The following is a 12,965-nucleotide window of genomic DNA, read 5'->3' as shown; positions in this document are numbered from 1 at the left end:
AATATCAAAGAAGGTTGTGCTTATTCATCCTTAAGGTATTTTGTGCCTAGTTAGTGGCAATTAATAATATTAATCTTTTGTGGGTAAAGCACAAAACCTGAAACATAAAATAAATGAAGCGAAGTACTCAAGGACCGCTAATAAGTTCAAAGCTCTAGACTTCCATTACCCCGCTGGATTCACATAAAAATATCTTTTAATTTTTTTAATCAACTGTAAAATGTTTTAAAGAATGTCATTGCCCTAAATTACCTTTGGTTCATTATTTGCTTTGAATGTTGGGTGGAGGATTTTTTAACATTATCCTCAGAAACCTGTTAAAATAACACTGATAAAGCATTTTTAATAGCTCATAAGGTTCTTATATTTAATAACTTAAACAGATATTTTATAATATATAAACATCCAAGCTAACATAAAGGGTAGAAAAAGTGCTGCATATTATAATGCATGTATAAGTCAACCCATTTTAGAGAAGTGCTTGAAAGTAACCACCACGTGTCAAGCCAAATGAATAATCAGTTCCATTATTATTGAGTTGAATGAATTCTCATCTTTCTCTTTTTTTAAAAACTTGAGTTATTTTGACATTTTAATTTTGCCCTCTCTTTTTTCTAAACTATTTTTTAATTCAAGAAGAAATTCAGTGTTTCTAAAACATGCGTGTGGTATATTTTTTTCAGAATTATAGAAATTAGAAAAAGGAGTTGGATTGGGGATGACTCCATATTTCCTCTTTTGCTTTACACATTTCTCTCCCCACTCGCTGTTTTTTCAGTGACTTACAATGGGACCTTTTCTAAGTTTATTTAGCTGGGAAAGCATCCAGGTCATGGTTCCAGAAGGCCAGTGGTGGGATGGCACTATTTAACCTTTAGCTTTATTTTTGGGCAGTGTGACGCCATGAAGGCCTCTGTCGGTTCCTAAAGAAGTTCAGTGAAATTATATAAATGTAGAATAGTTACATAAACATCTAAGTTTCTTAACATTGCTTTTTCTCCTCTACGTGCCACTCCTGCACAGAGAGTTTTAGGCTTTAGTATGAGCGAATTGTGTTCTTAGATCAAAGCAGGGACCATTACATTTTCTTTGGTTGTTTTCTCTTTCATAGATTTTTTTTTCTTTAGAATTAGTATCTTTAGAGCTGGCATTTATTGAAAAAAAAATTCCTCTTCTTTTGGCTTCTCCAAATCCTCTCCCTAATTCACTTACTCTACAGGCATTTCTTAGCTTCCCCGCTGTCTGAAACTTCACAAGCCCTCTCAGGGGCTCAACCACAGCCTTTGGAAAAGTTTCACTTGCCTGACTGAATTCTGTAAAACTGTTAGGCTTTGAAGGAAAATCTTCATTAAGATTGAGTTTGGGCCTCCTTAAACTGTATCACACCAAACTAGGGTTATAAATGACCATCCACTTTTCAGAGCAATGCAAGGGAAATGAAGTTAGATCGGAAATTCCAGTCAGGATCCCGTTGCTAGCTCTGCAGAGGTGCCAGCAATCATGGCTGAAAGAGATTCCCAAACAGAGTGATGGCCAAAGCCAAGACTTAATCAATTTTACAATTTGGAAGGAATACCAGTTGGGGAACACAAAGATTGAAGTTGACAGAATGATATTTAAAGCCACGTAGGTTTAAAAATACAAATGCAGAACTTGATTGTCTAAAGCCATTCACTCTGTGTTTGGTTATGGACCAAAACTTTGATGACCAGTTCCACTGGCCCCCACACTTAGGAGATGGAGGTGGACGCCAGGAGAGTCACTCCATGGACCTTCCCCTTGAGGGAATTGTAAAGATGAATCTGAGCAATCAGAAAAAAAAATACTGTGGAGGAAGTAGATGGGCCAGGTAGTTGGAGAATCAGACTCGAGGCCATTTTGAGGTAACTGGGGTAAGGAGCAATGTGCCTGGAGAGCAGGATACAGGGAAAGTCTGGGCTCTGGACCCTGGATGGATACAGGACAAAGAAAGGGGTTGAGAGGATCCCAAAATGGGGTTTGGATACCCTGACCTGAGTCCTAGAACCCCTTCAGGGGTAAGACAGATCAGAGGGCGGGAACGGGGGTGAGGAGGGAATGTATTGATGATTATGATGATGGCATTTGTTAAGCACTTATTATGTGCAAAGCACTGTTCTAAGTGCTAGGGAGGATACAAGGTGTCCCAAGTGGGGCTCACAGTCTTAATCCCCATTTTACAGATGAGGTAACTGAGGCATAGAGAAGTTAAGTGACTTGCTCAAAGTCACACAGCTGATAAGCGGCTGAGCTGGGATTTGAACCCATGACCTCTGACTCTCAAGCCCGTGCTGTTTCCACTGAGCAACGCTGCTCTCTTTATTAGATCCTGAGAATGTATTAGATCCAGAGAAAAGCAGTTTGAATGGGATTTTTTTTTTTTTTACTTTAAGAAACCATTTAACATGGTTGAGAGCTCAAAATTTGGTGTCTGATGGTAGGGTCTGGAGGAGAAGCTCCGAGTAGTGTGGGAGGCAGTGGATGTAGGAAGCCATGGGTGCAGGAGCTGGTGCTTTGTCTGCGAACATCCTGTAGTCAACCCAGGAGGAGAGCGGAGACTGGTGCCTGTTGACTCCTATGCCCTTGAGAAGAGGCCTGGACTTCAGTCACAGGGTGGTAGCAGCAGTAGGGGTGCCTGGCTCCGCCACTCATCTGCTGTGTGACCTTGGGCAAGTCACCTCATCTGTAAAATGGGGGGATTAAGATTGTGGATCCTTTGTAGGGCAGGGACAGTGTCCAACCTGATTTGCCTGTATCTACTCCAGCACTTAGTACAGTGCCTGGCACATGGTAAGCATTTAACAAATACCACTATTATTATTATTACTATTATTATTAGTGAGAGCACTGATTAGGCTCCAAAACCTTTGTGTGAAGAATGACGAGGCTCCGCGTGCTTTCATTCATTCATTCAATAGTATTTATTGAGCGCTTACTATGTGCAGAGCACTGTACTAAGCGCTTGGGATGAACAAGTCGGCAACAGATAGAGACGGTCCCTGCCGTTTGACGGGCTTACGGTCTAATCGGGGGAGACGGACAGACAAGAACAATGGCAATAAACAGCGTCAAGGGGAAGAACATCTCGTAAAAACAATGGCAACTAAATAGAATCAAGGCGATGTACAATTCATTAACAAAATAAATAGGGTAACGAAAATATATACAGTTGAGCGGACGAGTACAGTGCTGTGGGGATGGGAAGGGAGAGGTGGAGGAGCAGAGGGAAAAGGGGAAAATGAGGCTTTAGCTGCGGAGAGGTAAAGGGGGGATGGCAGAGGGAGTAGAGGGGGAAGAGGAGCTCAGTCTGGGAACGCCTCTTGGAGGAGGTGATTTTTAAGTAGGGTTTTGAAGAGGGAAAGAGAATCAGTTTGGCGGAGGTGAGGAGGGAGGGCGTTCCGGGACCGCGGGAGGACGTGACCCAGGGGTCGACGGCGGGATAGGCGAGACCGAGGGACGGTGAGGAGGTGGCGGCAGAGGAGCGGAGCGTGCGGGGTGGGTGGTAGAAAGAGAGAAGGGAGGAGAGGTAGGAAGGGGCAAGGTGATGGAGAGCCTTGAAGCTTCTAAAGTGGCTCTGGAGCTCTTTTGGCTGGGTGTGCCAGGAATGTACCTAATAACTCTGCAATATTATATTCTCCCAAGTGGTTAGTACGGTGTCCTTTACACAGTAAGTGCTCAATAAATGTAATTAATCGATTTAGAGTTGAAGACCCCCACTGTCATCATGACATCCTTCAGCTTTAGCTTGCAGGAGGAGGATGGGACATGTTTTAGATTAAAATAACCCCAAATTAGCCCATCCAAGCTTCCTTTTTACCCCAAACTTGTGATACGGAGAGATAAATACCTTATTATATGGAACTCTTATTTCATCCAAACTGGAGGGGAAACTGGAGGCAGGAATGTGAGTTCAAAGCAACACACCAAACTAAGGCTTTTTTCCAAAGTAGTCTCTGAGGAAAATCCCACCCTATCCAGAGGTGGGTAGAGCTTTCTTTCCCACTATTGGCAGAAAATCCATACACCCTCCAGAATGTCCCAGTGGGTTCTGGGAATGTAAGTGAAACCACCCCTTTGCAGAATGAAAAACTACTTGTACTTACAGTGCACAGGCCTGAACCTGAGCTCAACTCTCAAGTTTTACCAAAAGGGATAGGATAAACCACAGTTTGAGATGATTTTTCTAATTGGAGACATTTATGATTATGATTAACCACTAGATTTCACAGCAAACTATTGCTTGAAGGTTAGTATTGTTTTATTCCCCCTTTTCTTCTGGGCTTGGATACTGATGCAGTCATATAGTAGGTACTTGGAAGACAGTATAAAGAGTGATAATAATAAAGTCTCTTGCCAGATATGGGAACCTTTTCTCTGCATAGAACCTATGCAGAGAAATTGATTATAGGGCCAGTGGCTTGGGCAGCATTTTTATCTCTCTCTTGAAGCTGCCTGTCACATTTCTCCTGGTTTTCTGAGTGCCTTTAATGAGGAGGTGAGCAGGGTTGCAGCCTGCTGCTAAAGTCTATGTGGAGGATTTTTACATTCAGGACCCAACTGCAGCCAAAGTGACCATAGCATAGTACGGATGCTGTGCCTTAGCACTGTATCTTAGCAGGCAGTTGCCTTGGTAACTGCCACAGTCTTCCCCACCCACATTAGCCAGCTAATTTTCAGAATTTCTGCTGGACTTGTCCACCTCACAGAGCAATGCCCTGGGTGTTCATTCAGAAACCATCACCACTGATGACAAAGCTCCAACAGGCAGAACTGGAAATAGAACCCAGGTTTCCTGGTTCCCAGAGAAGTGACCTTCCCACTGCTGCAGAGCTAGTATGTCAATCAGTCAATCAGCGGTGTTTATCGAATGTTTAGTGTGTGCAGGGCATTGTACTAAGCGGTTGGAAGAGTACTATTCTGGAGTTGATAGACATGTTCCCTACCTACAAGGAGCTTACAGTCTAGAGGAGGAGTTTACAGTCTGCAGTCTAGTCTAGCTTTTCTTCCAGGTCTTTTTGAGTTTTCAGTGGTAACCTTAAGGCAAGTATTTTTCGGTCCCACGGTTAGAGGAGAGGATAAACAGGAACTTTTAATTGCCACATCCCAGACGGTCCAGTTCCTCAATCCAATTCCCAAGAAGCCTCCCCCACCACAAGAGGAGTCTGTGGTTGGGTATGGAAAGAGAAAACTGCTGATTAGCAGCCACATCCTGCTGCCAGTGACCCATGCTAAGGAGGCAATCCTCTTTTCCCTTAGCCATAGCAACTTCCATCCATTTCCTCAAAGAATGCCACTGAAAAACTTTTGGTTTGCTACTGCTTATTAAAGTAGACTAACTGTCATAAGCTCCCTATTGCTCAATCTTTGATAATAGCAGTGCACACTATTAGCTTCCAATAAATAGAAAGCTTAGGAAAGTCAAAATTCTGCCAGATCTTAAAACTTTACGTGGGGACTTTTTTTTTTTAAAGAGGCCACAAATTATGGAAGTTTTACAGAGGTTATTCTCCCTCTGCCAATGTAAACCCACAGTCCTTTACGGTTGTTAAAAATGATCCTCTTATCCATTGAATACACTGATGATGGGGTCGACCATCAGGAATGATGGATGAGTCTCAGTCTTGAAACTTCAACAGTGAGAACCTGTACAGAGGACTTGATTGTTACGCTAGTGGCTTTTGCAACACCAGTTACACTCTCTTTTCCCTGCCAGTTATCATCTAACTAGGGCATGGAGTGCAAGAAGTGAGAAGGGGGCCAGTGCAGTGGTGGAGCACACAGTGGTCTTTGTGAGGTCTTTGTCTTTGTTTGTGAGTTTCAGGGAGAACCGGGACTAAAACCCAGGGTGAAAAGTCCTGACTTCCGTTGCTCTCTCCATTGGACTCAGAGCAGGATTTTTCATTCAGTATCCAGTTAGTCAGTTTGCATAGGAGTTGTTATCTTAGAGGAAATGTGACAGGACTGCGATCGTCGGGAGCTTTATTCTTGTAGCACAGAGGTCTGTAGAATAGCACGTACATGAAAACGGGAACTACTGCAACGTGAACATTAGGACGAAACAGAATCCCTCATCTTCCCTCCCAAACCGTGTTCTTCCACCGACTTGCCCATCACAGTGGACAATGCCACCATCCTCCTTGTCTCACAAATCCATAACCTTGCCATTATCCTCAACTCATCTCTTTTGTTCAACCCTTAAATTTAGTCTATCACTAAATCTTTTCGGTTTTACCTTCATAAAGCCTTTAGAATCCACCCCTTCCTCTCCACACAAACTACTACCCTGCTGATCCAAGTACTTATCCTATCACGCCTTAACTATTGCTTCAGCCTCCTCGCTGACCCCCTGCCTTCTGCCTCTCCCCTCTCCAGTCCATACTTCACTCTGCTGCGTGGATCACTCAGTCCATGTTTCCCCACTCCTCAAGAATCTCTAGTGATTGCACATCCACCTCCGCAACAAACAGAAACTCCTTACCATCGGCTTTAAGTCACTCAATCAGCTCTCCCCATCCTGCGTTACTTCACTGATTTCCTATTACAACCCAGCCCACACACTACACTCCTCTAACACCAGCCGACTCATTGTACCTACTTGTCTTCTTGCTGTCAGCCCTTTGCCCACATTCTCCCTCTGCACTGGAACTCCGTCAATCAGTGGTATTTATTGAGTGCTTACTAGGTCAGAACACTGTACTAAGTGCTTAGGAGAGTACAATACAGCAGAATCAGCAGACACATTCTCTGCCCACTTTTCCCCACCTAGACCACACCTCCTCCAAGAGGTCTTCCCTGATTAAGCTTAAATTTCCTCTGTTCGTCCTCTCTTCTGCTTGGCCATGGCACTTGGCACTGTGCCCCCTCAACACTTGATATTCACCCTTCTCCACCCCAGTGCACATATGTACCTATCCCTATATGCTCCCATTTCCCCTCTTTGTAATTAATTTTAGTATCCATCTCCCCCTCTTGACTGTAAGCATCTTCAGGGTAGAGATTGTGTCTACCGAATCTATTGTATAGAGTTATCTCAAGTGTTTAATAATGTTAATAATAATGTTGGTATTTGTTAAGTGCTTACTATGTGCCGAGCACTGTTCTAAGCGCTGGGGTAGACATAGAGGAATCAGGTTGTCCCACGTGGGGCTCACAGTCTTAATCCCCATTTTACAGATGAGGGAACTGAGGCACAGAGAAGTTAAGTGACTTGCCCACAGTCACACAGCCGACAAGTGGCAGAGCCGGGATTCGAACTCATGAGCCCTGACTCCAAAGCCCGTGCTCTTTCCACTGAGCCACGCTGCTTCTCCACTGCTTAGTACAGTGCTCTGCCCATAGTAGGCACTTAATAAATATCATTGATTCAGTGATTGGGGCAATACTATTCAATGAGAACAGTAATCACTAAGAAACACATTTAGATAGATAGATAGGACAAAAATGGAGTTGTTATTACAGCTTCAAATGAAGGACAGCTCAGTGACAAGTTCTGGGTACTCCTTAGGGAGAGTCTTCCTTTTTCATAGTTGTCACTTGCAGGGGAATGGATTCCCATCAGGATAATTGAGAAACAGTGTGGTCTAGTGGCTAGAGCACGGGCCTGAGGGTCACTAGAAACTAGGCTTCTAATCCTTTCTTTGCCACTTGCCTGCTACGTGACCTTGGGGACGTCACTTCACTTCTCCGTGCCTCAGTTACCTCCTCAGTAAAATGGGGGTTAAGACTGCAAGCCCCACTTGGGACAGGGACCGTGTCCAATCTGATTAGCTTGTATTTACCCCAGTGCTTAGTACAGGACCTGGCATATAGTAAGCATTTAACAAATGACTCCCCCCCAAAAATGGTCTGTGATGTGCTAAATCTGCTAGTAGGTATAATTAGCCAACTGATGACCCTTCACTTTCCTGCCTCTGAAATAAAGGGCCTTTTTACCACCTTCAGTACACATATCCTGACAACAAAAAAGGAGAAGTTTCTGCAAAGATTTGGTTAGCCATCACTCTGGTATCGATTTCTGACAGTACAGTTATTATAAGAAAGTTCAAAGCTTGGATTGGTGGGAATGCCAAAACATAGAAAAGGTCATCCGATCAAGAGGTATTGATAAGCTAAATAGAATGGTCTATGCTTCCTCAGAGAGGTGCCTAAAGTCAGCTATGATCACAGAAAGTAGTTTCTCCATAATAGACATCCTTAATATATCTAGGTTAATTAATCAATGAACGGTACTTCTTGAGTGCTTTCCATGTGCCAAGCACTGGACTAAGTGTTGGGAAGGTACAGTGCCATGGAGTTTGTAGATGCAATCACTTCTTTCTAGATTCAGAACAATGTTAGCTCATCATTTATATCTTAGTGCAGCAGAGGGATTGCTGCAGTTGTATTTGATGTTAAATGTGAAGCCAACTAATTTCAAATATGCTCTAAATTATCACGGGCACTGAAAAATTACTGGTTAATGGAAGGCTCATGGAGAAGAAAGTCACCTGAAAACCAGGCAGATTGTAGCTGTCCGTAACCAAAGACTGTTGCCCTGGAAGGGTGAGGAGCCCGAGGACTACTCCTGAAAGTATCGATCAATTGTATTTATTGAGCACTTACTGTGTGCAGAGCACTGTTCTTAGCACTTGGGAGAGTACAATGCAATAGAGTTGTTGAACATGTTCTCTGCTCCCAAGAAACCTAATGCCCAGAGGAGGAGTTTACAGTCTTGTTTTGTGCACTCCTTCTAATCTTCTTCATTTGGACTGCTTCATCTTTCATTTCCTCACTTTATGATTTGTAATTTATCGTTCATAATTTATTCTAACTTTTTTATATGTCTTCCTTCCCCACACTTAGATTGTGAGTTTCTTGTGGGGAAGGGGACCATGCATTTATCCCACTGCTTAGTACAACACTCTAAAGATGCCAAAATAATGATCTGAAAGGAGTTCTGAAGCAATATTAGAATAAAGAACTATGTCTACAAATGTCATCATAAATAGCAAGAGGACATTTTTCCATAATACTGTTTATAGTGCAGCCATCAAGACTGTAGGCACAGTGAGTCAATACCCCCAAGCTGGTTTGCTGAAAATGACTCAGAGGTTAAGGAACCTTTGCAGTGAAACAAGCAACACATTGTCCAACCTGCAACTCCTTCTGAATCTGACAAAAGGAAGACTCCTAGAGTTCTTTATCATGCCATGAAATTCAAGTGAAGAAACATGCACCACAAGTGGAAGGAAGCCAGAGCTGAGGAGAGCCAAGGCTTCACAGACTGCCATCAAACCGAGGATTTACATAAATTCCAATAGACGTTGTTTGACCACAAATAATGCTGTAGAGGCTCTGTCCTCACCACAAATGAGAAAATACTGGAGAGGTTGAAACAATATTTTCATAATCTTTTGAATGTACCTTTTACTATTGAAGATCAGGTCCTACAAGGGTTGAAAACCTGCTAGCTTGGGAAGATTTGCTTGATCAGTCAATCAGTGATATTCATTGAGTGCTCACTGAGCGCAGAGCACTGTACTAAGCTCTTGGGAAAGTAGGTTGACTTTCAAGTAGGCTTCGATTATGGGAAAGCCTATTTTCTGTCGGATTTGGAGAAGAAAGGATTTCTGAGCCAGGGAAAGTAGCATGAGAGTTGAGAGCAAGATACAGTTAGATTAGTTTGGGAGGAATGAAGAGAGTGGGTTGGGGCATGGTGGGTGAACAGATATATAAGGTGAGGCTAGAGAAGGCAGCGTGGCTCTGGGGAAAGAGTACGGGCTTGGAATTCAGAGGTCATGGGTTTGAATCCCAGATCTGCCGCTTGTCAGCTGTGTGACTGTGGGCAAGTCACTTAACTTCTCTGTGCCTCAGTTACCTTATCTGTAAAATGGGGATTAAGACTGTAAGCCTCATGTGGGACAACCTGATTACCCTGTATCTACCCCAGCGCTTAGAACAGTGCTCTGCACATAGTAAGGGCTTAACAAATACCAACATTATTATTATTATTAGCTTGGAAGCCAGTCGTCAGGACGTTTTACATGGTGTGGAGAAGAGAAGCAGTTAGACTGTGAGCCCGTTATTGGTCAGGGATTGTCTCTATCTGTTGCCGAACTGTACATTCCAGGTGCTTAGTACAGTGCTCTGCACATAGTAAGCACGCAATAAATACTATTGAATGAAAGAGCATGGGCCTGGGAGTCAGAGGACCAGGGTTCTGTTACCGGCTCTTCCAATTCCTTGCTGTATAATCTTGGGCAAGGCACTTAACTTCTGTGTGCCTCAATTTCCTCAACTGCAAAATGGGGATTAAATCCTACTCCTTCCTATTTAGACTGTGAGCCCCATGTGGGACAGGGACTGTATCCAACCCAATAAACTTGTATCTACCCCAGCGATTAGAACAGTGCTTGACACATAGTAAATGCTGAACAAATAGTATTAAAACACACACACACAGCCAGTGGGGTGGGGGTGAGAGGGTTGAAGTGAAGGGATTTGGGTGCTGAATGTTTTAGGGTGATGATCTGTGTGGCAGTTGGTAGTATTAGATTGAAGGAGCAAAGTCTAGTCCTTAGACTGTAAACTCGTTATGGACAAGAAACATGTCTACCGACTTTGTTATATTGTACTCTCCCAAGTGCTTAGTATAGTGATCTGCACACAGTAAGTGCTCAATAAATAGAATTGATTGACTGTTGATTGAGAGATTGGAGACAGAAAGACAAGTGAGGGGGCTGATTCAGTCCTCCAACCATGGTAGGACTAGGGTTTACAACAGAGTGGAAGCTGTTTAGTTGGAGTGGAAAGGGTAGATCTGAAAACTGTTCTGAAGGAAGAACGGTCAGAATTTAGCAATAGATTGAATGTGAGAGTGGAAGGATAAGCAGCAGATAGTCTTCATGTTAATTTACTCAGTTGGTAATCTGTTTATCTTTTACCATTTAATATTCATACTGGACACTACTGATAGGGAAATTTGAAATGGTTTCTGAGACCAAGTCTATTTAAGCTAGCCAGTGTGCAGGAGTACTGATGTCAAAAATTGCAGAGCTAACGTGAAGAGCTATTTTAGTTTCATCTGGGCTAAAAGGGTTCAAGAACTATTTCTTCAGCATTAAAATTGTGGATTGAAAAATGACCCAAGTATTTTCAATGATCTCTTATCCCTTCCCCTACCATACCTCCAACATATACTAAAAAATGACTACACATTTAATCAGTCGGTAGTATTTATTGATCACTCGTTCTGTGCATGCCTAGCATTATACCAAGAGCTTGGGAGAGTTCAGTAGAGTTAATAGACACAATTATCTCTGCCCTCATGTAGTTTGCAATTCAAAGGGAAGACTGACACTAATATACTTTCAGGATAGGGGAAGCAAGAGAGTTTAAAGATATGTGCATAGTGCTACAGGGAGAGGTGATGCAGAAGTGCTGAAGTGACAGTAGGTGGGGAAATAAGGTGGGGAGACGAGAGATTAGTCAAGGAAGACCCCCTGGAGGAGATGTGGTTTTAGATGGACTTTGACGATGGTGAGAGCATTGGTCTGCTGATTGGGAAAGAGGAGGTAGGCAGCAGAAAGGGCATGAGCAAGAGGATGGCAGTCAAGGATTCCCCATCAGACTGTCAGCTCCTTGAGGGCAGGGATCAGGTCCTCTTACTTTATTGTATTCTCCCAAGTAATAATAATAATAATAATAGTGATACTTAAGTGCTATGTGCCAAGCACTGTTTTAAGCACTGGGGTAGACACAAATTCATCAAGTAAGACCACATGGGGCTCACACTCTTAATCCTCATTTTACACATGAGGTAACTGAGACACAGAGAATTTAAGTCACTTGCCCAAGGTCAGGCAGCAGATGAGTGGCAGAACCAAGATTAAAACCCAGGTCCTTCTGACTCCTTCTGACTCCTAGGTCCATCCTCTATCCACTAAGCCATGTTGCTTCTCACCAAACCACACTGCTTCTCAGTACAGTGCTATATCTTCAGGCACTTAATTAGCCCTATTGATTGATTGGGTCACATAAAAATAAATATCCCTTTCGCAACAGCTTTGCTATGTTTGGGGCGTATAATTTCCTTGACACAAGTCTACTAAAGAGCTAGTGTCTTTCCCCATTATGAAAAGTTTTAAATTCTTGAGAACAATTAAGAATTAACAATTGGAGAAGGTGATAACTGACTCCTTTCTTGCTAGGCAGTAAGGTCTAGAAACAGATTTATTTCATAGAAATTTAGAGTATCTTCGAATGACTTCCCCTTTGGCTAATGTTAGTTTGCATCTTCTAGACTGTAAGCCCATTGTGGGCAGAGAATACGTCTCTTAATTGTTGCGTTGTACTCTCTTAGTGCTGTGCTTGGCATACAGTAATCTCTCGATAAATACGACAATGAATGAATGAATATCTATGAGTGGCTTCCCATTTGGCTAATGTTAGTTTCCACCCATTTCTGATACCCACAATTAATATAATTGTATGTAAAGCATCAGATTGATTTTAGCTTTTGACTTGAGCCCTGTTTGAAACCAGTGCATTGGCCTTCATAACGCCCAGGTTTACTAGACAAAAAATTTTCTGAATTATTAGTCCATAAGATCTTATTTCGAAAATCAAATCCATGTTCAAAGTGCAAAATCATGTAAAAATATTTAAAAAAAATTTTGGGTGAATTTTGCAACCTGCTGCAATTAAGACTGTCCTCCTTCTAGACTGTAAGGCCGATGTGGGCAGGGATTGTCTCTTTATTGCTGAATTGAACTTTCCAAGTGCTTCAGTGCTCTGCACACAGTAACCGCTCAATACGACTGAATGAATGGATGAATTTTAATAATATATGTTGATGATGTAATGAAAATCCATTTAAAAAAACTTGAGTAAAAGAGTAACAGTTTCTAGTCTCCAATCTTTCCCAATCTGTGAATATACACTTCAGTTCAAATTGATTTAAAAGCAGA

General features: G+C 42.5%; 1 protein-coding gene across 2 annotated transcripts in view; it reads left to right on the top strand.

Annotated features, from left to right (window-relative positions):
• The window catches only part of DYM (dymeclin), a 519,684-nt gene that overhangs the window by 192,436 nt on the left and 314,283 nt on the right, over window positions 1–12,965 (top strand). The gene's annotated exons all lie outside the window — the stretch shown is intronic.

This window comes from Ornithorhynchus anatinus, chromosome 3, assembly GCF_004115215.2.
Source record: "Ornithorhynchus anatinus isolate Pmale09 chromosome 3, mOrnAna1.pri.v4, whole genome shotgun sequence".
Classification (NCBI taxonomy): Eukaryota; Metazoa; Chordata; class Mammalia; order Monotremata; family Ornithorhynchidae; genus Ornithorhynchus; species Ornithorhynchus anatinus.
The sequence above is the reverse complement of the archived record's forward strand: the minus strand, read 5'-3'. Positions and strand labels throughout refer to the sequence as shown.